Source organism: Bos grunniens, chromosome 9 (assembly GCF_055505025.1).
Source record: "Bos grunniens cultivar Pamir isolate PY7600 chromosome 9, Bosgru_T2T1.0, whole genome shotgun sequence".
Taxonomy (NCBI): Eukaryota; Metazoa; Chordata; class Mammalia; order Artiodactyla; family Bovidae; genus Bos; species Bos grunniens.
Genome location: NC_141173.1, coordinates 14,674,902 through 14,702,882, shown reverse-complemented (window position 1 = coordinate 14,702,882; position 27,981 = coordinate 14,674,902). Strand labels below are relative to the sequence as shown.

Genomic DNA, 27,981 nt, shown 5'->3' with positions numbered 1-27,981 from the left:
GATTTACCATTTCATCCCACATACTTCACAGGATGATTACTCAGTGGGAATAGAGATACATTGTTCCCACTTATCATCATTTGATGAACATCTGGGCAGGCATCCAACATGCCACAAGACATTGATTTTAAAATATTGTGCTCAACAAGTTCTTGTGCAGCTAATTTATTGAATGGACTGAAGAGTATAAGTAGAAAACATTTTTATTCTTTCACACAGCTATCTTCAAACCTACTCGGTCATATTTTCCTTCCCTACACCTTGGCCATATCTCAGGAAGCTTCCATAGCTTTATGATTACTTTCAAGTGTTAGAACAGTTTCCTTTTCAATCCAATTTCACCCAATTTTTAACCTTCTCCTCTCCACTCACACTGAAACCTGATTTGTGATTTCATGGCAGCTGGAAGCAGCGTTATGGCTTGATCTTTCACTTGTATCAGAAGAAACAAAACAAACAGCTCCCCCCTGGCAGAACCAACAACCCTTTTCAAAGCACCTTCTTACTCCATAAGACCCCTCGGCTCTACTTTTATCATCTCATGTAATACGGGCTAAGGTCATATGATCATTTTTAGTTACCCCGTTAGCAAATCCTACGGAAATATCAGTCCTGGCTTCAGAACAGGAGACCAGTTAAAATCCATTATTCTCAGTTTTGAACACTCTGCTGGAACTCTGGCCCAACAGAAGAGCCATATGATGCCCTAGGAGGAGAGAAGAATAAACATATAGTTTCTGTGGGTTCACTTAACCTAAAAATTAGTTTAGACTTTATTAAGAATAGATCTATAGCAATCAGAAACAGATCAATGACTCCAGAAGTCAAGAGAAGCTATTTCCCAGGTAATAGGAGAAATAGAGAAAGAAACCTCTCAAAGTTAATCTTTAGTGGCTCACTTATGCTGGGTCATTTCTCCAGAACCTTCTTCTTGCCTTTTCCATTTGTGTGGTGGTTTTAAAATGCGTCCACAAATTCTTTTATAGTCCTCTCTGCAAGAGCTGGAACTTCATTCCCTCTTTTGCATATGGGCTAAATGTACTGATTTATGTCTAAGAAATAGAATACGGCAGAACTGATGCTCTGTAACTAGGCCATAAGAGGCACTCCTTGTTCTTTCTCTTGGACTACTTGCTCTGAGGAAGGCCAGCTGTCATACTTTAAGGACTTTTAAGAATCCCATGAGGAAAGGGGACTTCTCAGGTGGCCCAGTGGTAAAGAATCTACCTGGTAATGCAGGAGATGCAAGAGACGTGGGTTTAATCCCTGGATCAGGAAAATCCCTTGGAGTAGAAAATGGCAGTCCACTCCAGTATTCTTGCCTGGAAAATTCCACGGGCAGAGGTGTCGTGGGCTACAGTCCATGGGGTTACAAACAGGTGGACATGACTGAGTAGCTAAGCGCGCACGCACACACACACACACACACACACAAGGCAAGGAACAAAGGCTTCCTACAAAAAGCTATGTGATGAGAGGTCTTAGAAGTGGACCCTCCAATAACAGTCAAATGATACTGACTCATTGCTAGAGGTCTGTTCTTCAGATGATGTGTTGAGCTGCAGACTCATGAGAAATGCTGCATTAGAACCTCAGCTAAGCTGCTCTCATATCTCTGACTCACAAAAACTGTGTTTTAATAAGTGTTTGTTGTTTTAAGTCACTAAGTTTTTGGGTAATTTGTTATGTAAGAATTGATAACTAATACCATATGATATTTAAAATATCCAAGTAAATTAAAAAACTCATATATTCTTTCCTGAGATATGCATGCCTTGTATGTCCAAAAGGTACCAATATTCAAAAGCACACCTTAATAATTTCGCCATATATAGGTGTATCAAATCGCCACATTGTTCACCTTAAACTTACACAACGTTATATACAAATTATAACTCCATAAAGCTGGAAAAAGTAGCACTTGACCCCAAGTCAGATGCTGTAACTTCTTTTGATATTAGTCTACTCAGTTACACAAGTGTGATTTGTAATGCATAGATGGTTCAGCTGATAACCTCCTCTGCTCTCAGCAAAAGAAATTGTTCCAACAGGAGTTACTTAAAAGATATTAACAAGTTAACATAATGTGAATCTTTTTATTAGAAAATCATCTCAAGGTCAATAGCCACATGGGCCACTAGCAAATAATAAAGATCAGACTCCATTTTATAAAATTATTCCTCTGGTATTAATATTTTAAATTCAAAGATTACAAAGATTACAATTTATTCCTATTTGCTTAAGATCACTGTTAAAATTCAATCCATTTCAGTGGATTACCTTATTTCGGAAGCATTATTCTTCTTAGTATGAATGAACGGTGTAAGATTAGGGTATGGGCCTCCGAGGAGGAAAAAAGAAGGAAAATGATTCAAAAACTGAGTGCTAAGGAGAATTTCATTGTCTTTCCAGACGTTCTAAGAGTGGTCCTGCACGCTTTTAAGATCTGTGAAGTAGATGGCATTAGTTCCTCCAAAGGCAGAGACCAATTGTGTGTTTGTTATGGATAGCACAATACCATCCAGTCAGTGGAATACTAAACCACAACAAAATCATCAGGCACCAGATAAAGTCAGACATCTATCCTAATTAATAGCTGTTAGACTTGGAACTGTCAACAATATCATGCAAAACTTCCTGGACATTTTCACTGGAGTCACCTAGAAACCACATCAACAATAAATAGCAAGACAAAAAATTTACCCAAGGAACAAAACCAGACTTGTGGAGTGTTGCTGGTGCTGAAACGAAGCTTGCAGCCACTCAGCAGAACACTGTTGTCTGTAATCAAGTGATGTAGCCGAAGCCTGCAGCTATTTGAGATGGTCAACCAATGTTGACCACAAACAATCAGGAGAAATAGGGCCACAGTGAAGAACTGAATCAAAAGACATCCACTTTCTATTGAAATCAAAAGCAAAGAACAGGCCATGCTAGGGATCAGAAATCACAGAGGCCTCAGAGTGCAGCTTTAGCAGTAAGCAGAAAGAGATTGTGGATACAATCTCCCTCAGATGTAGAGAATTTTAACCAAAAAATATAGTAAGCATCATGTTATATACACATATAATCAACTGTACAGGCTGTGCCCTATTCCTATCAACAACCCGCCCAGAATATACACATGGAAGCTACCACTACCTCTGAGCCCACTTATGGAGCAATCTTTTCCATTTTCTATTAAGTTAGACTATATGAAATAGAGAACCCTTTTCCTGCATGTGTAAAACTGAAATGTTGTCCTAAAGCCCTCAGGAGTCTCAGTCTTTGACGTAAAGAACACTTGAGATCATAGGAAAACAAAGCATCATCATAAACCAATTTTTTTAAATGCTTAACTTAGATTCCAGTGAAACTGTTTAATGGGAAAACACTAAAAAGTCAGAAATATGAGGCATATATTACTTTGACACTCTAGATTTGTTTTAACCACAGATTGAAATTAGACATTATTTTAGAGTGGTAAAAAGCCATTAAAGTTGATTTTTGTCAAATTTTTATTCAGGCCACAGATGTTAGCATGACACTTGATTCTTTTGGTTTATGGGGAAAACTAGAACAGAATGTTCACAGTACAACTGATATATGGCCTGTCTGCAATATTATTTCATTTTTTTTTAAATGTGAGATATGATTTTGATAATTGAAAGGATTCCATAATAGAGAGACTGGCTTAGTAGGTTGACAGGAAGATCTATAAAATGGAGGTAAAGTGTTTTTTTTTTTTTAATTATTACATTATTTACTTATTGTAAAAGAACCTGAATTATATTCCCAACTTTCCATTACTTATCTAAGAATGCTGCTGCTAAGTTGCTTCAGTCATGTCCGACTCTGTGCGACCCCATAGACAGCAGCCCACTGGGCTCTGCTGTTCCAGAGTCTCCAGGCAAGAACACTGGAGTGGGTTGCCATTTCCTTCTCCAACTTATCTAAGAATATTTCATATATTTTTAAGATTTTAGAGATAAATAGGGAGGATATGTGTTGTCTTATACATTGTATTTTATAAATACACAGTTAACTTTTTAAAATTGTGTATTTAATGTGGCAGCATGTTAAGCAAAATAATTTGTTTCCTGAATTCACAGGATCAAATATTTTCCCAATTCTAAATAATAGCATCCCCAAATAATTTTTCATCTAGACTCCAATATTACTTTATGAAAAGGAAAACAAATAGCATGTTAAACCACTTTATAAAGTAGATTTTGTCTTCAGATATCGTGCATAAACAAAGCCTTGTGACTTGACAGTACCAGGAATTAATTTGCTAGTAAGGCAAAAAACCCTTCAATGTGTTGGCAACACTCTGCCTCTGGCCTTTTAACTTTTTAATTCCTTTTATTAATTATATTAATTCCTTCCACAATACCTCTAATGGCAGAAGTAAATCACCCAAAAGACTCTTTGCTGCTGCTGCTGCTGCTGCTAAGTCGCTTCAGTCATGTCTGACTCTGTGCGACCCCATAAACGGCAGTCCACCAGGCTCCCCTATCCCTGGGATTCTCCAGGCAAGAATTCTGGAGTGGGTCACCATTTCCTTCTCCAATGCATGAAAGTGAAAAGTGAAAGTGAAGTCACTCAGTCGTGTCCGACTCGTAGCGACCAGACCCCATGGACTGCAGCGTACCAGGCTCCTCCATCCATGGGATTTTCCAGGCAAGACTCTTTAGCCACTTTCATATGTCCAGCATCCTCAATCCACCTCCCTGAGACACCGGTATAAATTTATGTCAGAATAAGCATAGATACTTAACATTCCTCTTGGGCTACAGGGAGATCGGAAAATGTCAAGTCATGGTAAATGACTCATGGTCCAGTATGGAAATACTGAGTATGAATAAATGAGACAAGTCCAAAGATGATGAACTGCTGGGAGGCCATCAAATTCACTGGATTCATCTATGATCATCAGAATAAAATGTATTTTTCCCAAAAGGAATCTTATTCTTCTATCTTTCAAAAGCATCACAGCCAAGTTAAAAAGACTAGATATCTCACAACAACCAAGAACTTGAGTTAAGACTCCTTCAAGATTGTCTATTATAAATTCTATCTATATAGATGAGGAAATTCAAGCTCAAACATTTGCCCTGGGTTCCTAGGGATTTTTACCAGCACTCTTTCTTTAAAAAAAAAAAAAATTACTTTTTATTATTAAATGGGTTTCCCTGGTGGCTCAGATGATAGAGAATCTGCCTCCAATGCAGGAGACCTGGGTTTGATCCCTGAGTTGGGAAGATCCGCTGTAGAAGGGAATGGTTACCCACTCCAGTATTCTTGTCTGGAGAATTCCATGCACAGAGGAACCTGGTGGATGAGAGTGTACGGAGTCACAAAGAGTCGGGCATGAATGAGTGATGAACACACTAACACTATTCCATGCACAATCATACATGTATTTATATTCATTTAAACAATAATATTAGAAAAAATAAGCACCCATGTACGTCCCTCACTATGCGTGAAATAGAATATCACCAGTATAGATGTGTGGAGAAGGAAAAGGCTACCCACTCCAGTATTCTTGCCTAGAGAATCCTGTGGACAGAAGAGCCTGGTGGGCTGCTGTCCACAGGGTCACACAGAGTCGGACACGACTGAAGCAACTTAGCATGGATACATGCATTGGAGAAGGAACTGGCAACCCACTCCTGTAGTCTTGCCTGGAGAATCCCAGGGACAGAGAAGCGTGGTGAGCTGCCATCTATGGGGTCGCACAGAGTCAGACATGACTGAAGCAACTTAGCAGCAGCAGCAGTATAGAAGTGAAGTCTCCAATTCCTTCTATGATGGGATCCCTTTCTCTCCATCACTGGTAAACTACTAGCCCAAATTTTTCTTTCTTTTCCTTTTAAAAAATTTTATCATTCATGATACACACATACCCATGGTTGTTTTGGGTTTGGGGTTTTTCTTTTTTACTTTTTATTTAGTTTTTTTTTTTTTTTTTTTTTTCATTTTTAGGAGTGACTGTATAGTCCCTGGAATTCTCCAGGCCAGAATACTGGAGTGGGTATACTTTCCTTTCTCCGGGGGATCTTCCTAATTGAACCCAGGTCTTCCGCATAGCCTATCCCTTCTCCAGCGGATCTTCCCAACCCAGGAATCGAACCGGGGTCTCCCACACTGCAGGCGGATTCTTTACCAACAGAGCTATGAGTGAAGCCCTTATGAATGACAGGGAGTTTCTTTACTTGGAATGCAAAAAAGGTTATACTTCATGCAAGTCAGAGGCTGTGCTAATAAATGCTCATTACAAAGCTGTTCTGACAAGGAAGCTGGGGAACTTCTCAGGGCTATCCACCGCGTCCCAAATCTGAGTTGGTAGGAAGTGTAAATCTGAAAAAAATCCGTGTGTCCAACAAACTGCAACCTCAAGAGCTCTCATCCGGGGAAATCAAAAAGTGAACATTCTTCTGGTCTCCTACTCCTCCATTAAGTACATGGGAATGATTTAGGCAATGAAATTCATGACGAGGTGCAGAATGATGCTGGCACAGAGAAAATCAGCAAAGCCTCCCTCCAGCGAGATACCAAGGAAATTCATTTTGCTCTGTGGGTTGGTCTGTATTCTCATATTAACCTCTAAAATGAAGCTCCCCACACAAGAGATGAAGCTCAAGAGGAAAGAACTGAAGGGGAAGGTCCCCATGAGGACACAATAACCAAACTGCAGTGTCCTGGTCAGCAGTATATAGGGAGACATGCATCCAACCACTTGAGACACAGAGAAAGAGAACCCAAGGACTCCTCTGAGAACTGTGAGGTGACCGACATGACTACACCCTCAATATTCCAGCCCATGCACCCCGAGCTTCCAGCAGACCCAAGCAGATGTAACTACATTCACTATTATTTAATTTTACTCATTTTGTCATTTACATAAATGGTGTCATTTCATATGCATTCACCCGTCACATTTTTTGCTTGGTGTTGCATTATTTTGATAAATATGTTAATGTGTGTAGTTACAGTTAATTCATTTTCATTGTTTCAAGCCATTTTGTTGTGTGTGTGTGATAAGTAACTTCAGTCATGTCCCACTCTGTGCAACCCTATGGATGGTAGCCTGATAGGCTCCTCTGTCCATGGGATTTTCCATGTAAGGATACTGGAGTTGTTATCATGCCCTTCTCCAGGGGATCTTTGACCCAGGGATTGAATCCATGTCTCTTATGTCTCCTGCATCGGCAAGCATGTTCTTTATCTCTAGTGCCACCTGGGAGCCCCATTCTGTTGTATGTATATACAGCAATTTGTTTTTTCACCTCTTCAATTGATGGACATTAAATTGTGTCCTAGTTTTCACTCTTAGGAGCAATGCTAACCTGAATGGTCTCATACGTGACCTCTGGCAGAAACATCCAATGGCATCTCTAGGGAACATACCCTGGGAAAGGAATTTATGGGCCAGCAGGTGTGTACATTTTCAACTTTATAAGGTATTGCTGAACTGGCTCCCAAAGGAGCTACATCAATTTGTCTAACCATTCTTCCTTCTTGATAGCACTATCAATTATCCAGGGGTCCTTATTAGAGAAAAGAAGGACGTTGGAGGAGAGTCAGAGAAGATGTAATGATGCAGTTCCTTGGCAGACCGAGGAATTAGGCAGCTGCTAGAAACTGGGAAAGACAAGGAAACAGTTCCCCCCTAGAGCCTGCAAAAGAAGCAGAGCCTGCTGTTCCATTTCAGACTTCTAACCTCCAGAACTATATAATACATTTGTGTTTTTTAATCCACTAAGTATAGGGTGATTTGTTATAACAATAAGAAACTCATGCAAATGGGTAGAGGCCGTGAGGAACAAAAAGTTGTTCTTTTCATTTTCTAAGATCCAGCCCAACCACTAAAGGGCTGAGTTACGAGCAGTTATTTGGGCTTTTCAACATTTAAGAGACCACACCTTCAATCTTTTGACTAACTCCTGATATATTATAGGGTTATTTCCTCATATTGAAACTGCTAATATTCTGGAAAATAAAACTACCATCTTCTCCTTATTTGATTTACAGAAAGAGATTAAACATAGAGATAAGAAATATTTTGTGGGATATATGAGAGCCCATTCCAGCTTGCCCGGCCCTTTGCATGAAGGAAATGCTTTGGCAGATGCATTAACTAAAGTAATTGCTTTAAACTTACATGAAAAGATTGACAAGGCCAAAAATTCTCACAAAATTCACCATCAAAATGCAGCTGGTTTAAGGTATGAGTTTCCTATCCCTAGGGAAGCAGCTAGACAAATAGTTATGTCCAAATTGCCCAATATTTAATCCATCTCCACCATTAGGAGCAAATCCCCGAGGCCTTAGGCCTAATGCTGTCTGGCAAATGGACGTAACTCATATCCCAGCCTTTGGAAAACTCTCCTTTGTGCATGTTACCGTGGATACCTTTTCTCATGTTATTATAGCCTCTGCTAGATCAGGTGAAGCCACAAGAGATGTAATTCAGCACTTGTTTCAGTGCTTTTCCCAAATAGGACTTCCCAAACAGATAAAAACAGATAAAGCCCCAGCTTATACTTCTGCTGCTTTTAAGAGATTTTGTCAACAATTTTCTATAGTACATTCAACAGGAATACCTTATAATCCCCAAAGCCAAGCCATAGTGGAAAGGGCACACCAGACTTTAAAAAGTCAGATAGCTAAATTAAGACAGGGAGAATTTAAATATTCCTCTCCACATCATGTTTTACACCATGCTTTGTTTGTAATTAATCATTTTAACGTGGACACAGAGGGGCAGACTGCAATGACGAGACACTGGACTCCTGAAGGGGCTATGACTCGGCCTCTGGTTAAGTGGAAAGACCTCCTTACAGGAGAGTGGAAAGGGCCAGATATACCGCTAACTTGTGGGAGAGGGTATGCTTGTGTGTTTCCACAGGATTCCACTTCTCCTGTTTGGACCCCTGAGGTTACTAAAATCCCTGAAATCCCAGAGTCCAGGACTGAAAAAAAGATGAGGAGACCAGAAGCTCATCAGGTCCAGACCTGAGGGAGCCAAGGAAACGCCAAAGGGCCAGTGATCCTTCACTTGAGGCTTCACCGCTAGTACATCGCTTCAGGCACCTGGCGCTTCAGGAGAGACATGCTGATCGAGTTCAACCGTATCCTGCCCCAGCTCGTTGCCATCATCATACTTAAACAACCACCTCCAGCATGGTACCCATTTGGGGCCACCTTAAACATCTGGCTCAGAGGGCTGAAGAATTAATAGAAAGGGGGAGATATGAGGCCACTCCTACGGTAATGTTTGTGGCTATGCTTGCTGTGTTGGCTTGTCAGCCGAGGCCCTCCAGCACAGAAAAATTTCATTGGGCTTATTTGCCTAATCCATCTTCTTTCCAGCCTGTTGACTGGATGAATTCGTGTTTTTGTTAATGATACTCTTCTTTTGGGCAGGGCTTTTATCTATCCTAATAATGCTAAAGCAGTGGTCAGCACTCCCTTCAATTTTTCAGGCGTGTCCATTCATCCACCTATTTGCTTTGCCATACCTTCCTTTTTACAAGGAGCAGCTCCAGTTTTGAATGGATGTGTTAGCACTTCCTTGAAAGGTATGCTTACTGATTCTCCGAGAAGCGATGGCAAGAGAGACTTTTGGTCTTTACAGCTGCTGATGCCAGGGGCGCAAGACAAACTATTTGATGCCTTTAAAAAGGCAGCCCCTCATTTAAAGGACTATCCGAGCTGTGCACTTCCCACTTTGGACTCTGATGAACAAGGACTACAGGCCTGGGAAAGCATAAGCAGAATTTCTGGCTTTCCTCATTGGAAAGAATGCATGTACGCCATAAAGTTATCTATTCCCATTGCTGCCACCAGACATTTTCTGACCGAATGGGGGTACCCCTATCTTTCGAATCAATGACGGGGCTTGATTTATGTAGAACCTTATAGGTCCACATGGAATAATTCATTTCTCCCTATGCCTTTAGTAATTACTAAGTGGCATGCTAATGAGTGGGTTCCTCCTTTAGTGAGCTTCGATGGAACAGGTCCCATGCAGCCTGAGTTATGGAAAGCATTGGCTGCTATGGCACCTGTGACTTTACATAGACTTTTAAATGAACAAAGATATATTGTACGGGCCTGCATGCATTCTCCCTATGCCTTTTTGTTGGCCAGAAATCAGAGTGATTTGTAAGTTTCTGAAGGAGAAACTGTTTACAATGTTATATGTGTGAATTGTTTTATATCAAATTGTGTTGATGGGAATGATTATAATAAGTATAAGGCTGTGATGATTGTAAATCAACCACCATATTTGATGGTTCCTGTAAAATTAGAGGGACAATGGTTTGATGATTATGCATTGAAAGTTTTATATGAACTTAATGGCGTAATTTCTCTACCTAAGAGATTCATTGCAGCGCTGGTTGTGGGAATAACTGCCTTGATTGCCATAATTGCATCAGTTACGGTTTCTGTTGTTGTCCTGACAAAAGAAGTGCAAACAGCCTCATTTGTCGATCAGCTGTCCAAAAATGTCTGTGTAGCTCTTACTATGCAGGAAATTATAGATAGGAAAATAGAAAATAAGGTCAGTGCTTTAGAAGAAGCAGTTCTGCTTATGGGGCAAGAAATTACAAATTTAAAAATTAAATTGTCTTTAAGGTGCCATGCTGAATTTAAATGGATGTGCGTTACCCCTCTACAAGTGAATGAGTCCATGCACTCTTGGGAACACATTAGAAATCATATTTTAGGCATCTGGAATCATTCAGATTTTAGTATTGATATTTCTAAGTTACATCAGGATATTCAGAATATGAAGCAGACGGAGTCTGACTTTTCCTCTCAATGGCTTTCTAATTCCCTCTTTGAAAATCTGGAGGGGTATCTTTCCCATGGTTCCTTTTCTACAATAATGATTAATGCGGCCATGTGCTTATGCCTGTTAGTTCTGATTTGTGTAATAGCTCCATGCCTTTTCAGGATTCTCAGCCGAAGTGTCTCTGCTCTATCTACTGAGTTTCATACCTATGCTCTAAAAAATAAAAAAGGGGGAGATGTCGCGAGCCGCGTTAGGCATTACTGACAAAATGGAAGGGCAGTCCCCAGCCCCCTCCCCTCATTCTGCAGGCACGGACCCGGGTTGAAGGAGTAAGGCCTTGTAATTCTTGTCTTTTCCTCTCCTCGGCTGAGTTGACTGAAAAGGAATATTAAGGTGCTTATTGTTCTTAAGAGGAGCATGAGAAGGCACAAAGCCTTCTGCAGTTGTGCTCAGAAAATAATTCATAAAGTTAATCATTTACATTTGTTCAAGGACTTTTACAAAAGAGTATTCCAGGATAAGCACATAGGCTGTAGCTTGAGGCCATGGGAGGGATTGATATCTGAAGCCTATTTGTGAGGAGAATGTTTATGGCAAAGGAGTTTACTGAATTTAGGGCTTAGAAATAATTTAAATAGTTAGAAGTTAAAGATTTAAGGAATGTTGTAAAGTTAGCATATTTTACTATAGTTTATAGAAGTTAGGAATTTTTAGAGACACTATAGCTAGAAGCCTTTTTAAGAGATAGTGAGCTCAGGATGTTAGGGGCAAACAGGATTTAGGAAGATAAGTAGTAAACTGAGGAATGTAGCATGCTGCTGGGGCTGCTGCTAAGTCGCTTCAGTCGTGTCCGACTCTGTGCGATCCCATAGACGGCAGCCCACTAGGCTCCTCTGTCCCTGGGATTCTCCAGGCAAGAATACTGGAGTGGGTTGCCATTTCCTTCTCCAAATGTCGCATGAGCTACAATGTAATCACAAGTTAACTATAGGACACATTAGAGGAGGTAGATAATAGATGATAAGGCTGATTCCCAGAGAATCACTGAAGCAGGAACTCTGTTTGAAGAGCAACAATGATTTATGGAGATAATAAATCTGGGAGAGGGGGAACTGAAAATGTCAAACCTCTGGCCTAATGTTTTTATAAAAGTATAAAAGAGAATCTTAAACTTGAAATAAACAGGCAGTCCAAAAGAAAAATGAGAGGCTGTCTCATCGCTGACACTGTCCATCTCTTCCGGTTGAATCCGTGGTTGCTGGAGTTGGACTCTGGCAATACCTCATTACAACTAAAATTCACTTTTTTGCCTTTCAGAAACAATGAATCAAATATGTCCATTTAGTTAGATAAAACAAGTATTTACTGAATGCTTAGATTCTAGCAATTAGGTTTGGGGAAATGAGTTTGGTTAAGGACCTTGTGATTATTCCAACCAGAGTGTTTGTTCCCTGTAATTCAGTTTATGTCAGGTTAATAAATTGTTATTGACTGTATATCATTTGTGCCAGGAGCTGGGGGGTTCAAAGACAAAATTCCCCATGGCCCCCAAAATTTAAAACACTCTTAATTGGAAGGACCAGCATCTAAACAAAAGATAGCAGTATAATGAAGTAAGTGCTCTGAGAGAAGTGGGCGGGACAGTCTGCAGGTGCACAGTTTAGAGACACCTTTGCTGAAGACAAAGAAACGCTGTCCTGGACAGGGGCTGCCTGAGCTGGGAGGTATAGACTGGACAAGGCTTCCGTAGAAGTGGTCTCACACGCAAATGCACAGACAGAGAACTCATGTATTTGGGGAAACCACATGAAGTTTAGCACCCGTGATGGGTTGTTGTTATTTAATCATTGAATCACATCCAACTCTTTTGTGACCCCATGGACCATAGGCCACCAGGTTCCTCTGTCCATGAAATTTCCCAGACAAGAATACTAGAGTTGGTTGACATTTCCTTCTTCAAAGGATCTTCCCGACCCAGGAATTGAACCCATGTCTCCTGCGTCTCCTGCATTAGCAGGTAGGTTTTTTACCACTGAGCCACCTGGGAAGCCCATCCATGTTGGGTGCCAGGTGAAAAAAAAGAAAAACAAAACAAGAGACTGAAAGACAGAGTTATAGAGGTTCCTATATGCCATGTGAGTAGATTCTATTTTATCTTACGGGTTATGAAAAGCTTTTAATTGATCTTGACAGGATTTGATTTGCATTTTATATAGATCCTCTGAGTTCCTAGTGGAGACGTACCTAAGACAGAGTGATCAGAGCAGAGAGACTGACTATAGGTGGAGGCTAGAGGTATCAGATCAGAGGTGGGTAGTGGCAGATAGAGACAAGAAGGAGGAGGATTTGAGAAATGACTACAGAGACAGATCAGCAGGAAAGAAACTGGATGATGGTTGAGAAGGAGGAGGGGTCTAGAATTATCCTTACCTCCCTGGCTTGGACATTTGGATATTCAGTTGGGTCATAATTGAGACAGGAAATACAGGAGGGAGTTTCAATTTTTCAGAAGGGGAATAAATGAGTTCCCTGTGGGACATACTGAGTACCAGGGAGAATGTCAATTCAATCTGTTAAAGTATAGAAAGAAAAAAAAAAAAAACAGGTCTAACTGAGTCATTGGGACTGAAGCAAGCTCACAAAGAGAGGAATTTGTTCTTATCTATAGAATTGTTTTCCTAAAAGAGTTTTTTTCTTTTCCATTCATTGCCTGCCATGTGTGTTTGTTTCTGCTTTGAAAGCGTTAAGAAGAGGTTTTGAACAGCTTACCTGTATGATTCTCTGTATTACCAAGTTGAGCATCCAGCGACTAATGGGCAATTAGAAAAGCCTGAGTATTGAAGTCATCACAAAATATATATGCACATAGTTTATACATAAATGTGTGTTAGGTAAATTGTGGAGTGCCTATAAATCTTGCTCTCAGGGGAATGAGGGTGGGGTTTACTGTGGGAAGTCATAAACCACAGAGAGGCTAACCTAAAAATCCTGGCTCTTTTCCACCCTCCACCATGCAGAACAAACATCCTCTGAGCAGTCAGCATGAGAGTGCTTGGAAAAGAGTCATAATAATCACCCAAATATTTTCTGGATAGTTCCTTGATATGCTCTTCTATATTTTTTTCCCTTATTTTTTTCCACTCTAAAGTTGTTCTCTGAGGAGTGGATGTCTGATTCCAATAATGATCCATACTTATCTGCTCTGATATGAGGCCATCCACTCAGCACAAATGAATGTTGTAGAATCCAATCCTATTCAGAGAAGCCGCATCAAGAAGACTGCTAGCCATCAATAACTGAGTAAGACTGTATTTCTATGAACAAATATTAGGCAGAATGGCCCTCTCTGAGAGCAGAGTACAGTAAAGATAAGAAAATAATTGGCCTAACTTCATCTCCTCTATACTCCAGGAAATTGGAAGACCAAGTTAATAAAAGACCAAGAAATTCCTGAAAAAAAAATCTTGCTGTCAGTGTAGGGATTTGTTCCAGAAGTTGGAGCTTCTAGTTGGTGGTGCTTGCAGTTTCTGGCTAAATATAATGCTACTGTAAAATTGCTTGCTTGGATTCCTTATGTTTATTAGAATTCCAAGAGTGATAAAGAATTGACCATGTAACAAAAAATATTTGAAGTTATAAAGCTTAATATGAACACAGCCTAAACCAAAAATCATGGATGGGCAAGAATGCAAAAGCAAAAATGTGCTTCAATCTCAGGGATACAAAGCTGTTATATCTAGCAAATTGATAATTAAGAAATTCTTCAGAAAGCAAACTAAATCCCATGTAAGTAAAATTCAAAATTTTATACATTTTAGAAAATCTAAAATTAGGCATCTAAATAACTCTTTCAAGATACTGAGTAGCCATAATTCAGAGCTCTGTTTCACATGTAGGAGATTAAGCTTCTACATGCAAGATTGTAACTTTCTGTTCATGAGTGTTAATCAAAATTGATATTTAGCCATTAGGTCTTTAAAGTATAATTTTCTCTTCATAAGTAATTGGTAAATTGAGGACTTTCCAAAGCCAGAAAGTAATACAAGACCTCAGAAACCGTTCCAATGTTTATGTGTATTCTCTAAATAAAACTAGGCCAGATAAATCTGCTGCTGCTGCTAAGTCACTTCAGTCGTGTCCGACTCTGTGAGACCCCAAAGACAGCAGCCCACCAGGCTACCCCATCCCTGGGATTCTCCAGGCAAGAACACTAGAGTAGGTTGCCATTTCCTTCTCCAATGCATGAAAGTGAAAAGTGAAAGGGAGTTGCTCAGTCGTGTCTGACTCTTAGCGACCCCATGGACTGCAGCGCACCAGGCTCCTCCATCCATGAGATTTTCCAGGCAAGAGTACTGGAGTGGGGTGCCATTGCGTTCTCCGAGATAAATCTGCAGTTTCTTTCAAACCATGTTAGAGATGGGTATAACCCTGCTTCCATCTGTCATCCTTTCCAATATTTCATCACAAGAACATCTCGTTGGGTCTTCTTTCTCCTAAATATTTTTTTTTTTTCTAAATTGCTTGAGTTCTACTGTTTCAAATCAGTGGGAAATTACCATCCTGAGATAACTTTTATCGATAGTTTAATAGTTAGTGAGCATATGGTATTCCCAAATCAGTAATATATATAAACCATCAGATCAGATCAGATTAGTCACTCAGTCGTGTCTGACTCTTTGAGACCCCATGAATCGCAGCACGCCAGGCCTCCATGTCCATCACCAACTCCAGGAGTTCACTCAGACTCACGTCCATCAAGTCAGTGATGCCATCCAGCCATCTCATCCTCTGTCGTCCCCTTCTCCTCCCGCCCCCAATCCCTCCCAGCATCAGAGTCTTTTCCAATGAGTCAACTGTTCGCATGAGGTGGCCAAAGTACTGGAGTTTCAGCTTTAGCATCATTCCTTCCAAAGAAATCCCAGGGCTGATCTCCTTCAGAATGGACTGGTTGGATATATATATAAACCGATGTATATATAAATCCCCCTGGAATAGCTACTTGAATCTTTAAAGAAAGATTCCTATGTTATATAGAGTGTAGCATTATTAGAAAGACCTTCATTTATTTTTAATGTTTTTACTCTTAAATGTCTTTCAGAAACAAAGTGGATTTTGTTCCATTTCTATGATTGTGTGAAAAAAAAATTACCCCCAAAATTAATAGAATAAAGTAACCTAGGGCCTCAACAAGAGGACTTAAAAGGCTGGGTTCTGAAATGACATAAAGACTTGTTGACTCATGTGTCTGACTGAATGTTGGCCTTCAGCTGGAAATGAACATTGCAGCCTCAGCCTGCAGCAGCTGTATGTGGCCTCCCTATGTTGCTCCTCACACCATGGTATCAAAGTCCCAAAGGAAACATCCCAGGAGAGAGAGCAAGGAAGAAGCCATAGGACATCTTATGCTCTAGTCTCAGAAGTCACATGGTATCCTTTCTGCCATATTCTATTGGTCCAGGTATTTTAAAAACCCACCCACATGTGGGATTAAGAGATGCAAATTACCATGTATAAAACAGAAAAGCAGCAAAGATATATTGTATAGCCTAGGAAAAAATAGCTATTATTGTGTAGTAACTTTAAATGGTACATAACCTATAAAATATTAAATCCTAGATTGTACACCTGAAACTGATATAATATTGTATATCAACTATACGTCAATAAAAAATGAATAAATAAATAAGCTAAAAATATATTTAAGAAACACCCATATTCAAAGAAAGTGTTCACCATCCCAAAATTGGGCCAGGGAAGGGCATGTGACATTGTAAGAAGAGTACAGAATAGGCCATATTCATTGGTGTGGCACTTTTTAGAAAGTATAATCTGCCACAAGTCAGATTCCAGCAAGAATATGTCACAGATCAAAGGACATTGCTCAAACAACACTAATAGCAGTAGACAGAGTAATAATGTGGCAAACATATGTAACAAAGAGAAACATTTTTCTTAAATATTATTTATACAGTATCCACAGTAAAAAGAGAAACTACAGCCATGCAGAATTTTACGTGCAAATAGATAGTGAGTGAATATAAATCTTGAAGCACAGATATTTCCAATTTCAGGAGAACATTTCTAATATTCACTATATTCACAAGCAATTAAAGAGCCATTGCTATACAGCTTAAACAGTAAGCAGTGAAATCACTAAAGGGATATGGAAAGATAGAAACTTCTGTTACCAGTTGTAAATGTGAGAGATGCATTCTTCAAATGCTGGTGAAGTTTATTACAGTTCTTATGGGAAGGCAGTGCAGACTTTGCTAACATGAGAATTGGACTCCTATATTCAGAAGAACCACATGGGTTGAAAAGACCCCAGGCTTTTCTGCTTTCTGAAGTTACCAAAACATATTATGTCATGGGAATCTGATATCTCCTATTTTACTCAAACTTGTTAAGCCTGGATATTAAAAAATGAGCCACAAAAGTTAAAAATAAAAAAAGATGAGACAACTGCTCTTACCCTTAACCACATAAAATATGTAGCTCACAGTGGGCAATTAGACGCATAACATAGGTTGCTCCTGTTACTAATTCAGACTGTAACAGAGAGCTATCGACTTATGTTCCCAGAATGCCCCCACTGCCAATGCCTCTTTCAGCTCCCCTGGCACTTTCTCCATCTATATGCTGCATCTGAGAACTGGTAAGTTCTTAAAAGGTTTCAGTCCTCTAGCTAAAGCGGATTGATACAGAAGTGAAATCTGACATAAGCCAAAACAAGGGCACCATTCTCCAGAATTTTAGACCTGGTGGTAGGAGCTGATGATGTAAAGCTGGGAGCTAGGAGTTGTCATGCTTCACCATAGAATCTACTCTGTTGCAAGTAAAGAATGAAGCCAAAGTGGAAATAAAAATGTAAATGGAGAGTCTTGGCTTCTTTTGTACTCCAGTTGTTCTTGAGAATGGGTCACATCACTTGCTCTCTGAGGCACCCTGCACATTAACCAAAAATTACCCACTCCACTACAAAGAATGAAAAACTCAATCAATAGTGGCTTCCTTTTTTTTTTTTTTTTTTTAATCAGCCTACAAGAAGTTCAGGGCTGAAGTAAAGATGACATCAAGGATCCATGTTCCCTCCAGCTGCCCAGCTCCACCGCTCTTTACAGCATTCACCACAATGGTACAAAAGGTTGTGGCCCCTCTTAGGTTTGAAGAGACTGCAAAGTGATGTATCTGAATTTCACACGAGATGAAGAACATGCATGAGGCAAAGTGCACAACCCTTCTCTTCTTGAGATTTTATTAGAGTTTTCCCAGGGATTCCCACCAGAACACAGGGTTACTCTTAGCTATAAAGGAGATGGAGATTTCTAATTTTATTGAGAAATCTATAGTCATAAATTATCAACATGCAAGGAAGATGCACAAAAATTTTGGTTTGGCTGCAAATAAAAGTATCTGTTAATCTCCATATAGGCTGACTAATTTACCTATTCTTAAGCTAGCTTGGGGATTCCCTGGTGTCTCAGATGGTAAAGCGTCTGCCTGCAATGCAGGAGATACAGGTTCGATCCCTGGGTCGGGAAGATCCCCTGGAGAAGGAAATAGCAACCCACTCCAGTACTCTTGCCTAGAAAAATCCCATGGATGGAGGAGCCTGGTGGGCCACAGTCCATGGGGTCACAAAGAGTAGGACAGGACTGAGCGACTTCACTTCCACTTTTCAAGCCAGATTGAGTTTCTGAAACTAGACACAAATGAAGTTGATCTCTTTTATTTATTTCTAAAGTGTATAATGGCAACTCATCATTCATTGACAGCTGGCTTCCCAGGTGGCTCAGTTGTTAAGAATTCCTCTACCAATGCAGGAGATGCAGGAGACAGGGGGTTGATTTTTGGGTCAGGAAGATCCCCTGGAAGAGGAAATGGCAACCCTTCCAGGATTCTTGCCTGGAAAAAACCCATGGAGAGAGAAGCCCGGCAGGGCTACCATCCATGGGGTCGCAAAGAGTCAGACACGACTGAGCAACTGAGCACACACACACACACACACACATATAATGACAATTACACTGGATCTTGTTGTTCCCAGTTATTTTGATGTATTAGTCATCACATACACACACGCGCACACACACACACACACAAAGTCATGGCTCAGATGAACATCTTAAACAAAAGAGCAAGTAATATCTTGAAAGAAATATCTTTTAAATCAATGGAGTTTACATACAGAAACAAAATATAATAACAAGAATTCTTAAAAAAAAAAAAAAAGAATTCTTATAGGTCTAGCTTTCAAGCGCCTTCTCCTCTATGAGATATTAGTTTTCCCCGTAAGAAGACATATATCATCTGATGCCTTTTCTATTACAAGGACAAAGAAGTATAAACTGTTAAACACAGCTTGTGGCTCTGGATGAGTCTAGCGCACGTCAGCTCTTCCTACCGAGCTCCAGGACTTCATCTCAAATGCATCCTGCATCACTCTCCCTGAACCCTGCCACCCCACTGACAACAAGGTGTTCATAATTTCTCACCAAAGGTAGCTTTCCTTATCTGTTTCTATGTGAAACCACAGTAAACCCAGTAGCCTAGGTTTGACATCCCACTCTTCTCAGTCACTTTTCTCTTCCTCAGCTGTCTTGAACAGCCAACGTAAGCCTCCAAAATAAGTGTTGCTTCATCCCTAACACCCACCACCTCCTCTGCTTCACAGCAAGTCTTTGTATCTGAGGAAATTTTTTAAAAAGGAAAGCTACTGGCTTATTCCATAAGATGAAATGCTCTCAAACCCTCCCAGGTTATCTGTGAGAGGAGGCCCTTAAATGGAGACAATGGCAGATTTTGCAGCCCAAAGCCTCTTGCAGTTCTTGCAGAGACCTCTCTCTAATTCACATCCAGAGAACTCTGCTTCCTCCTTGATGATCTGGCTCAAGGAGATGTACGATTCTTCCTTTAAGACTACACATTATAGCCTTGGTTGTGCCCATATGTGCTAAGTCGCTTCAGCTGTGTTCAGCTCTCTGCAACCCCATGGACGGCAGCCTTCCAGCTCCTCTGTCCATGGAATTCTTCAGGCAAGAATACTGGAGTGGATTTCCATGCCCTCCTCCAGGGATGGCCTTGGATAGAATGTTCTAAATAGTGTTTTGTTAAATGTCTAGATAACAGGGAAAAATACACAGAAATAAAAGCATATTTTCAGTGACTCAGGCCTAATTTATTTTTTTTTCTTTTTTTTTAACTTTATTTTATTTTTAAACTTTACATAATTGTATTAGTTTTGCCAAATATCAAAATGAATCCACCACAGGTATACATGTGTTCCCCATCCTGAACCCTCCTCCCTCCTCCCTCCCCATACCATCCCTCTGGGTCATCCCAGTGCACTAGCCCCAAGCATCCAGTATCGTGTATCGAACCTGGACTGGCAACTCTTTTCTTACATGATATTTTACATGTTTCAATGTCATTCTCCCAAATCTTCCCACCCTCTCCCTCTCCCACAGAGTCCATAAGACTGTTCTATACATCAGTGTCTCTTTTGCTGTCTCGTACACAGGGTTATTGTTACCATCTTTCTAAATTCCATATATATGCATTAGTATACTGTATTTATGTTTTTCCTTCTGGCTTACTTCACTCTGTATAATAGGCTCCAGTTTCATCCACCTCATTAGAACTGATTCAAATGTATTCTTTTTAATGGCTGAGTAATACTCCATTGTGTATATGTACCACTGCTTTCTTATCCATTCATCTGCTGATGGACATCTAGGTTGCTTCCATGTCCTGGCTATTATAAACAGTGCTGCGATGAACATTGGGGTACACGTATCTCTTTCCCTTCTGGTTTCCTCAGTGTGTATGCCCAGCAGTGGGATTGCTGGATCATAAGGCAGTTCTATTTCCAGTTTTTTAAGGAATCTCCACACTGTTCTCCATAGTAGCTGTACTAGTTTGCATTCCCACCAACAGTGTAAGAGGGTTCCCTTTTCTCCACACCCTCTCCAGCATTTATTATTTGTAGACTTTTGGATCGCAGCCATTCTGACTGGTGTGAAATGGTACCTCATAGTGGTTTTGATTTGCATTTCTCTGATAATGAGTGATGTTGAGCATCTTTTCATGTGTTTGTTAGCCATCTGTATGTCTTCTTTGGAGAAATGTCTATTTAGTTCTTTGGCCCATTTTTTGATTGGGTCATGTATTTTTCTGGAGTTGAGCTGTAGGAGTTGCTTGTATATTTTTGAGATTAGTTGTTTGTCAGTTGCTTCATTTGCTATTATTTTCTCCCATTCTGAAGGCTGTCTTTTCACCTTGCTAATAGTTTCCTTTGATGTGCAGAAGCTTTTAAGGTTAATTAGGTCCCATTTGTTTATTTTTGCTTTTATTTCCAATATTCTGGGAGGTGGGTCATAGAGGATCCTGCTGTGATGTATGTCAGAGAGTGTTTTGCCTATGTTCTCCTCTAGGAGTTTTATAGTTTCTGGTCTTATGTTTAGATCTTTAATCCATTTTGAGTTTATTTTTGTGTATGGTGTTAGAAAGTGTTCTAGTTTCATTCTTTTACAAGTGGTTGACCAGATTTCCCAGCACCACTTGTTAAAGAGATTGTCTTTAATCCATTGTATATTCTTGCCTCCTTTGTCAAAGATAAGGTGTCCATATGTGCGTGGATTTATCTCTGGGCTTTCTATTTTATTCCATTGATCTATATTTCTGTCTTTGTGCCAGTACCATACTGTCTTGATAACTGTGGCGTTGTAGTAGAGCCTGACGTCAGGTAGGTTGATTCCTCCAGTTCCATTCTTCTTTCTCAAGATCGCTTTGGCTATTTGAGGTTTTTTGTTTTTCCATACAAATTGTGAAATTATTTGTTCTAGCTCTGTGAAGAATACTGTTGGTAGCTTGATAGGGATTGCATTGAATCTATAAATTGCTTTGGGTAGTATACTCATTTTCACTATATTGATTCTTCCAATCCATGAACATGGTCAGGCCTAATTTAAAAGCTACAGCTTACACTTCAGCTTGAAGGCCCTTGTTTTTTGGACACTATTTGGGATTGTCTCCAAACAGAGCTGTATTCCTTAATATTGGGTGGGGGGGCGGGCATGGAGGGGAAGAGAAGGAAGAAAGGGAGGGGAGAAGGATGGAGAGAGGGAAGGAGGGAGGGAAGGAAGAGGTGAAGAAAGGAGGAAAAAAAGGCAGGCCTCGAACAGTCATGGATCTGTCACCTGTGAAATACTCAAAACAACACAAATCCTACTAATTCAGTTTTCAGGAATGGAGATGTTTCCGAACTCTCCAGGTGATGCTCAAGCTCCTGGCCTCCTGCTAAGAGCCTGGCCAGACAGTGCTGAACACATTCCTGGTGAGCTGGAGATAGTGGCACGAGTCAGTGGCTAAGAACAGAACTGTTTCTGAAGTTGGTTTATCGTAAACATCCGTGTGAGTGTTTCTTCCAACTTCATGATTCAGTAGTATTTCAGAGAAGGCAATGGCACCCCACTCCAGGACTCTTGCCTGGAAAATCCCATGGGCGGAGGAGCCTGGTACGATGCAGTCCATGGGGTCACTAAGAGTTGGACACGACTGAGCGACTTCACTTTCACTTTTCACTTTCATGCATTGGAGAAGGAAATGGCAACCCACTCCAGTGTTCTTGCCTGGAGAATCCCAGGGACGAAGGAACCTGGTGGGCTGCCGTCTATGGGGTCACACAGAGTCGGACACGACTGACTCGACTTAGCAGCAGCAGCAGTATTTGTCTTAATGTAAAAATTCCCCTACATCTACACATAAAATCAATGCTTCAGGAATGTACATGTTTTTCCTGTGGCTTTAAGAACCAGAGAAACCTTTACCCCTTTTGAAAAGCTCGAGATTGGAGAGAGAAGTGGCTCCTCCATTCCCTGGAGGAGAGTCCACTCCAGATCCTCTCTTGGATCAGCCTCTCCCACGATGGCTAACCTGGAGAGTTTCTTCCTGCCTTCCAGACACCCTTACCCTATGGAGTCAACACTTCTCGGGGCTCAAGTCTACTCCCTTTCTTCTCGTCCACAGGTCACCTGTCACATTGCTGGATTTCAAGTTCCTCATTCTGTCCTGATTTCCGGATTATATGCTTTCCTTCTTCTTGCCCACCACGTCACTTTTTTCACCGCTGTCTCACGCGCTCCTTGCCCTATTGCACGCCTCGGGCCTTTGATAGTTCCAAACAGACCATTTGCTCTGAGTAGCCCTGGGCCTGACTCGTTCTTCCTGCATCGCCCTGTGCTGTAAGACTTCCAGTGTATGACCCTGTGGATTTTTACACTCTGGTCAAAAGTCATGGCCCTTCTTCCTTCCTTGTGTCTCTGTGACTGGTCCCTTCATTAATTTCCATTGCTGAGCAAAAGCATCAATAAGTAATCTGCAGGGCCCAGGGCAAAATGAAAACAGAATCTCCCTTGACAAAAAATTATAAATGTCAAGGCAGCAACAGAAAAGCATTGAACCAAACATGAAGCCCCTCTAGATTGGTGTCCACAGGCCCAGGACAGGGAAGCTGTCCCTGCCTGCTGCCCTATTCAAAGACTTTTTACTACATATTTTCTCTTACTGAAAGTAATTTCTAGCCACCTTTTCTCACTCTAACTGACTAGTTGTCCTGTAAGCTGCTTCCATTTTAGTGGTCTAATAACACCATGCCCTTGCTCATTCAACAGTAAACATACTATAAAATCACTGAACTCTCCTGCTGTCTTAGACGGCACAGGTTTCATACATTCATCCTGTTATCTTGACACAAATGGCTATGTTTTGCTTCTGTCTGTGTTCAGCACCCTCTCCCCCCGCATTTGAAGTGCCTTTAACCCACTCTGCCAGTATGTTCATTCTGAAGGGGAAAAGTTAAACTTTTACATAACCTCCTTCTCCTTCTGCCTCTGTAACTCAGCTTGCCCCTTGTAAAGTCTAGATCATGCAAGTCATCTAGTCTCAGAAAGTGTTGGCTTGCAATACTAAGAACTGGAGTGTATCTCACTCACCCTTGTCCTGCTCTTTGCAATCACTCAGCCCCTGCAAACCTGCTTCATCATGTCCAGATCAGGCATCCCCCTCCCCATCTTGACTGCTGTTCCCACGAGCATGAAATCCCTTATTTTACACAAGCCTATTAACAGCTAGTGTTGCCCACTACAGTCTGCCTATAAAAACTCTGTAATCCTTTTGTTCAGGGCTCAAAGCTCGGAGTGTTAACTCCTCTGGGCCCACCAGTGTAATAAACCTGAGTTCTCCAACTCTCCGAGTGTGGTGCTTTGTTTCTCGAGTACTGGTTTCTGCAACAATTCCATAACCGCAGGCCTAGGTAAAAATTGCCCCACCTATTGGTCTGTCCTCTTTGGCCCCAGATGAAATGACATCCTTCCTCTGAAGGCCCAGAACTTTAATTATCTGTGTATCACATGTAATTTATTTCTGTAGGTCGTGATTTGCATCCCTCGTCTGAAAATCAACATCTGTCTTTATCTCCCAGATACTCTGAGCATGTAGTGTGGTCATTGTTTGTCTAAGGGGTTTTGAGTGTAATTAGTTTGATCATACAGTGCTAAAGGTCCTTTAACCCCAGACATGTGAATGCCTCTCAGTAAGTCTGAGAGGGCACTTCTGCTCATTCTTTGCTTCAGAATGAGACCAAGATGTTTATGCATAGGATGGAGACAGAGAGGGAGAGAAACATAGAAGACAGAATTAGAGATATTCCCAATTCCTCCTGTCAGGCAAGTGTATGCTCCTTGGTTCTATCTCATCACGACAAAGATTTGGAGCGACGGACATTAAAGCCCTCAGCGTGTCACAGCTCTCGGGTCTTGGACAGACCGTGTTACAGCTCTTAGACAAATCAGTGTTACAGCTTCGTGTTACAGCTCTATTTTATTTAGATAATAACAAGAAAATCCATCCTCAAGGTGTGAGGGCATGTGGATTCAAAGACGCGAAGAGAAGAGTGCCCTAGCACACAGGAGAGAGAGAGAGAGTCCTTTGGCTCCTCTTTTTATGTTTTTCTTTCCCCCATGGGCCTGCCCTTTGTAAATTGGGTTAGCCAGGAGTGTTGTTTGTTCTACCTGAGGTCCTCACTCCAGTACTCGGACCTTTCTTTGTTCTATTTTCGTGGGCTTTTCTCTTCCTTATCTTTTAGCCGCCGCCATTTGGGACTCCTTTTCCCTATTCTAACTACCTAACACTCCCAAATTGGAAGACATCCAGACCTCTTGATTCACTGGTACTGTTTCTCCCAGGTTTTCGACATGAATCTGCCTGTAAACACAGAATGCATTCCAAAGTCAAATGGGTTGGGGATCTGGTTGCATATTGATGAATTTATGGTTTCTGTTCTCATCATTAGTGAAGATGACCAGAAGTAAACTGGTAAAGTGAACATGTGAGTAAGGAAATAATGAACTAACAAAAGTCTTATCTTTTGGTTTCTTCTGAGAAAATTGGGTGGTTTCTGAAATGTACATACAGCAACACTGGAAATTTTATTAGCTTATTGAACCAACTCTGTATTAGTGCACTGAGGATTTAAAGACTAATGAAATATGGTGTGTGATTCTGAGTAGTAGCCGAAGAGGCAGGTTCTTGCCACTGAAATAGGTGGGGCAAGGGGAGCAGCAGTAGAACAAAGTAAACTATATGGTGATTAAGCAGAAAATAACAAGAGCTAAGGTCATTCAAAGACCCTCCCAGGTGTTGGAATCTGGCCTTCCTCTGTCCCTGGAGAAACTCGTGCTGAGAAATAAGTGCGTGGCAGCCAACAGCTGCTAGGTGGGAGTCAGAACACAGAGCCAGAACATCTGTTTGGGAGTGTCATCTGTTTGGGAGCAGACATCTGAAGTGTGGAACAAGCACAAGCTGGCCCAAAGGATGCTAAAGTTACCGCAACTGGGGAATCCAGGTATTAGTAAACAGAACTGCCCCTGGGAGTTTTCTCAAATTAGGAAACAGTGTAATCTTCTCCTGAGCCCTTCCTTCACTTATTTTTTTTTAGAATGAAAAGCTATGTCATGGCCCTGGAAATTGTTATAAAACTAACTAATCCTGACAAAAAAAATCTCATGATCATATGAAAGAGTAGAAGGTATAAAATGGCTTTTATAGCATTGCGGCTCAGCTGGTAAAGAATCCACCTAATAAAGCTGGAGACCTGGATTCGATCCCTGAATTGGGAAGATCCCCTGGAGAAGGGAAAGGCTACCCACTCCAGTATTCTGCCCTGGACAATTCCACAGACTGTATAGTCCATGGGATCGCAAAGAGTTGGACATGACAGAGCGACTTTCACTCACAAGGTTTATTAAGCAAGTATTTGACTATAAGATGTCATTGTGCCATCTCTTTTTCACTTTGCCTCCCTTACTTTCTGAAGGAAAAAAAAAAAATAGTGGACTGCAGGGGAAGGGGGAATCATCTTTGCATTTAGAAAGCAAAGGCATTTTCCAAAATTAGGTGAATGTCATTAGTCCCATTAGAATGTTATTATGAATCATAAAATATTAGTTGTATAACACTTTTGAAAGTATGGATGGAGAGGACAAATTGGAGAGGATGATGAAATTCCTAGGAAAAATCAAAGACAGTCAGATATCAACCTGAGACTGACAAAGCCCCAGTAGGCTAGCATACATTCTATGAAGATATGAGAAGCATTCCCAAGAGGTACTTGAGGAAAAGAAAGTGTCTTGCAAATGTTAGTAGAAATGAAGCAGGTACCCTATAACCAACATTCCATTCCACCCCTTGAAGCAGAGATTATGAAAGCATGCACACATGACAATATTTTTGTTCTGATCCCAGACTCCCCAGTGGACTTTCACTTGAAGGGAGGGATGGTCGTGAGGGGCTCAGACTTTTAGGAAGCTTTCGGGAGTATCTTTTAACATTGCTTTCAGAATTGTTTGTGGTGAGGGAGGTGGTTTGTTTAATTTTTTAAACTGCTTCATTTTGCCTTTTCAGAACCATTTAATTTCAGCATCATCTCTTAGTCTTTAACTCCAAATGGCTGCTACAGTATCTGAGTTAAAGTACAATGGTCCTTAAAAAGACCGGAATATGCTGTGTGACATTGGGTTTAAAAGGCTGAAGGGCACTTCTGCCATACCCAACAGGTAGCTGACCACAACTTTGCAGCAACTGCTGTGAACATGGTAACAGAGCAGAATCTATTCTAAAACAAGGTCAGTAATGGGGAGTTTCTAATATGGGAGCCTAGCTGATCAAATGTCTTAAATTGCAGAACTGTACCACCGTCTTTCCTGACTCTAGGGAGATACAGTCCAGAACAGAGGGAAAAGGCAGGACAATACAGGTGGTCTAATTAGTTCAGGTACCCCATCCCATGACTGGTGTGATCTAAAACCTCATAGCAGACCACCCTCATTTCCAGCAAGTAAGTAGCAAAGCCACAGCTAGAAATAAAATCCCTCAATTCTAGAGCACATTGTTCTTGCGCTACATCATCATACCTGATTTTGGTCGCCAAAATAGAAAACATTTCTAGAAGAGTGAATCAGCCTAAGAAAAAACCAACAATAGATCAAATTCAAGTCAGTACAGTTGGAATTATTATCACTAATTCTATCTAGCAAAATCCCAGCCACCATATCCTCAACCTCCAGCATCTTCTGGACAATTTAATCTCTAAGATTAATATATATATAAAATTTAGCACTAGTTGTGCAACTTACATTTGCCAAGCAAAAGGGTTACTTGTTTTACGTATTTGATCATCACAGTCAGGTTGATTATAATCCCAGGTTTATAGCTAAGGCCATTAGCTCCCAGTTTTGTAGCTAAGGCCACTACTCCATAACAGAGTAGTGAAGACAGGGTTTAGCTATTGAATGTAGTGTACAATACATCCTTGATACTTCATCTGCTCCCAGTCTCAGTAAGGCATTTCTGTCCTGAGTGTATGGACTGGCTATACCTCAGGACAACCAAAAGTCACAAGGCAAATGATATAAAAGGTAGGCACAATTTAAGATAATATTTGGTTAAAATACATCTACTGTCTGTGTGGATCACAATAAACTGTGGAAAATTCTGAAAGAGATGGGAATACCAGACCACCTGACCTGCCTCTTGAGAAATCTGTATGCAGGTCAGGAAGCAACAGTTAGAACTGGACATGGAACAACAGACTGGTTTCAAATAGGAAAAGGAGTACATCAAGGCTGTATATTATC

General features: G+C 40.7%; 1 long non-coding RNA gene and 2 pseudogenes across 1 annotated transcript in view; 1 reads left to right on the top strand and 2 right to left on the bottom strand.

Annotated features, from left to right (window-relative positions):
* Positions 1-6,460: 6,460 nt before the first annotated feature.
* Positions 6,461-6,792, bottom strand: LOC147365608 (dolichyl-diphosphooligosaccharide--protein glycosyltransferase subunit DAD1 pseudogene; annotated as a pseudogene).
* Positions 6,793-8,967: 2,175 nt separating this feature from the next.
* On the top strand, positions 8,968-9,761 carry LOC147365607 (uncharacterized; annotated as a pseudogene).
* A 14,904-nt stretch (positions 9,762-24,665) lies between these two features.
* Positions 24,666-27,981, bottom strand: part of LOC147365606 (uncharacterized) — a 64,109-nt gene continuing 60,793 nt past the window's right edge. Inside the window, exons 3-4 of the long non-coding RNA XR_015132290.1 lie at positions 27,259-27,307; positions 24,666-25,051 (exon numbers count right to left, since the gene is read on the bottom strand). This is a non-coding gene — a long non-coding RNA (uncharacterized LOC147365606). The remainder of the gene's footprint in view (positions 25,052-27,258; positions 27,308-27,981) is intronic.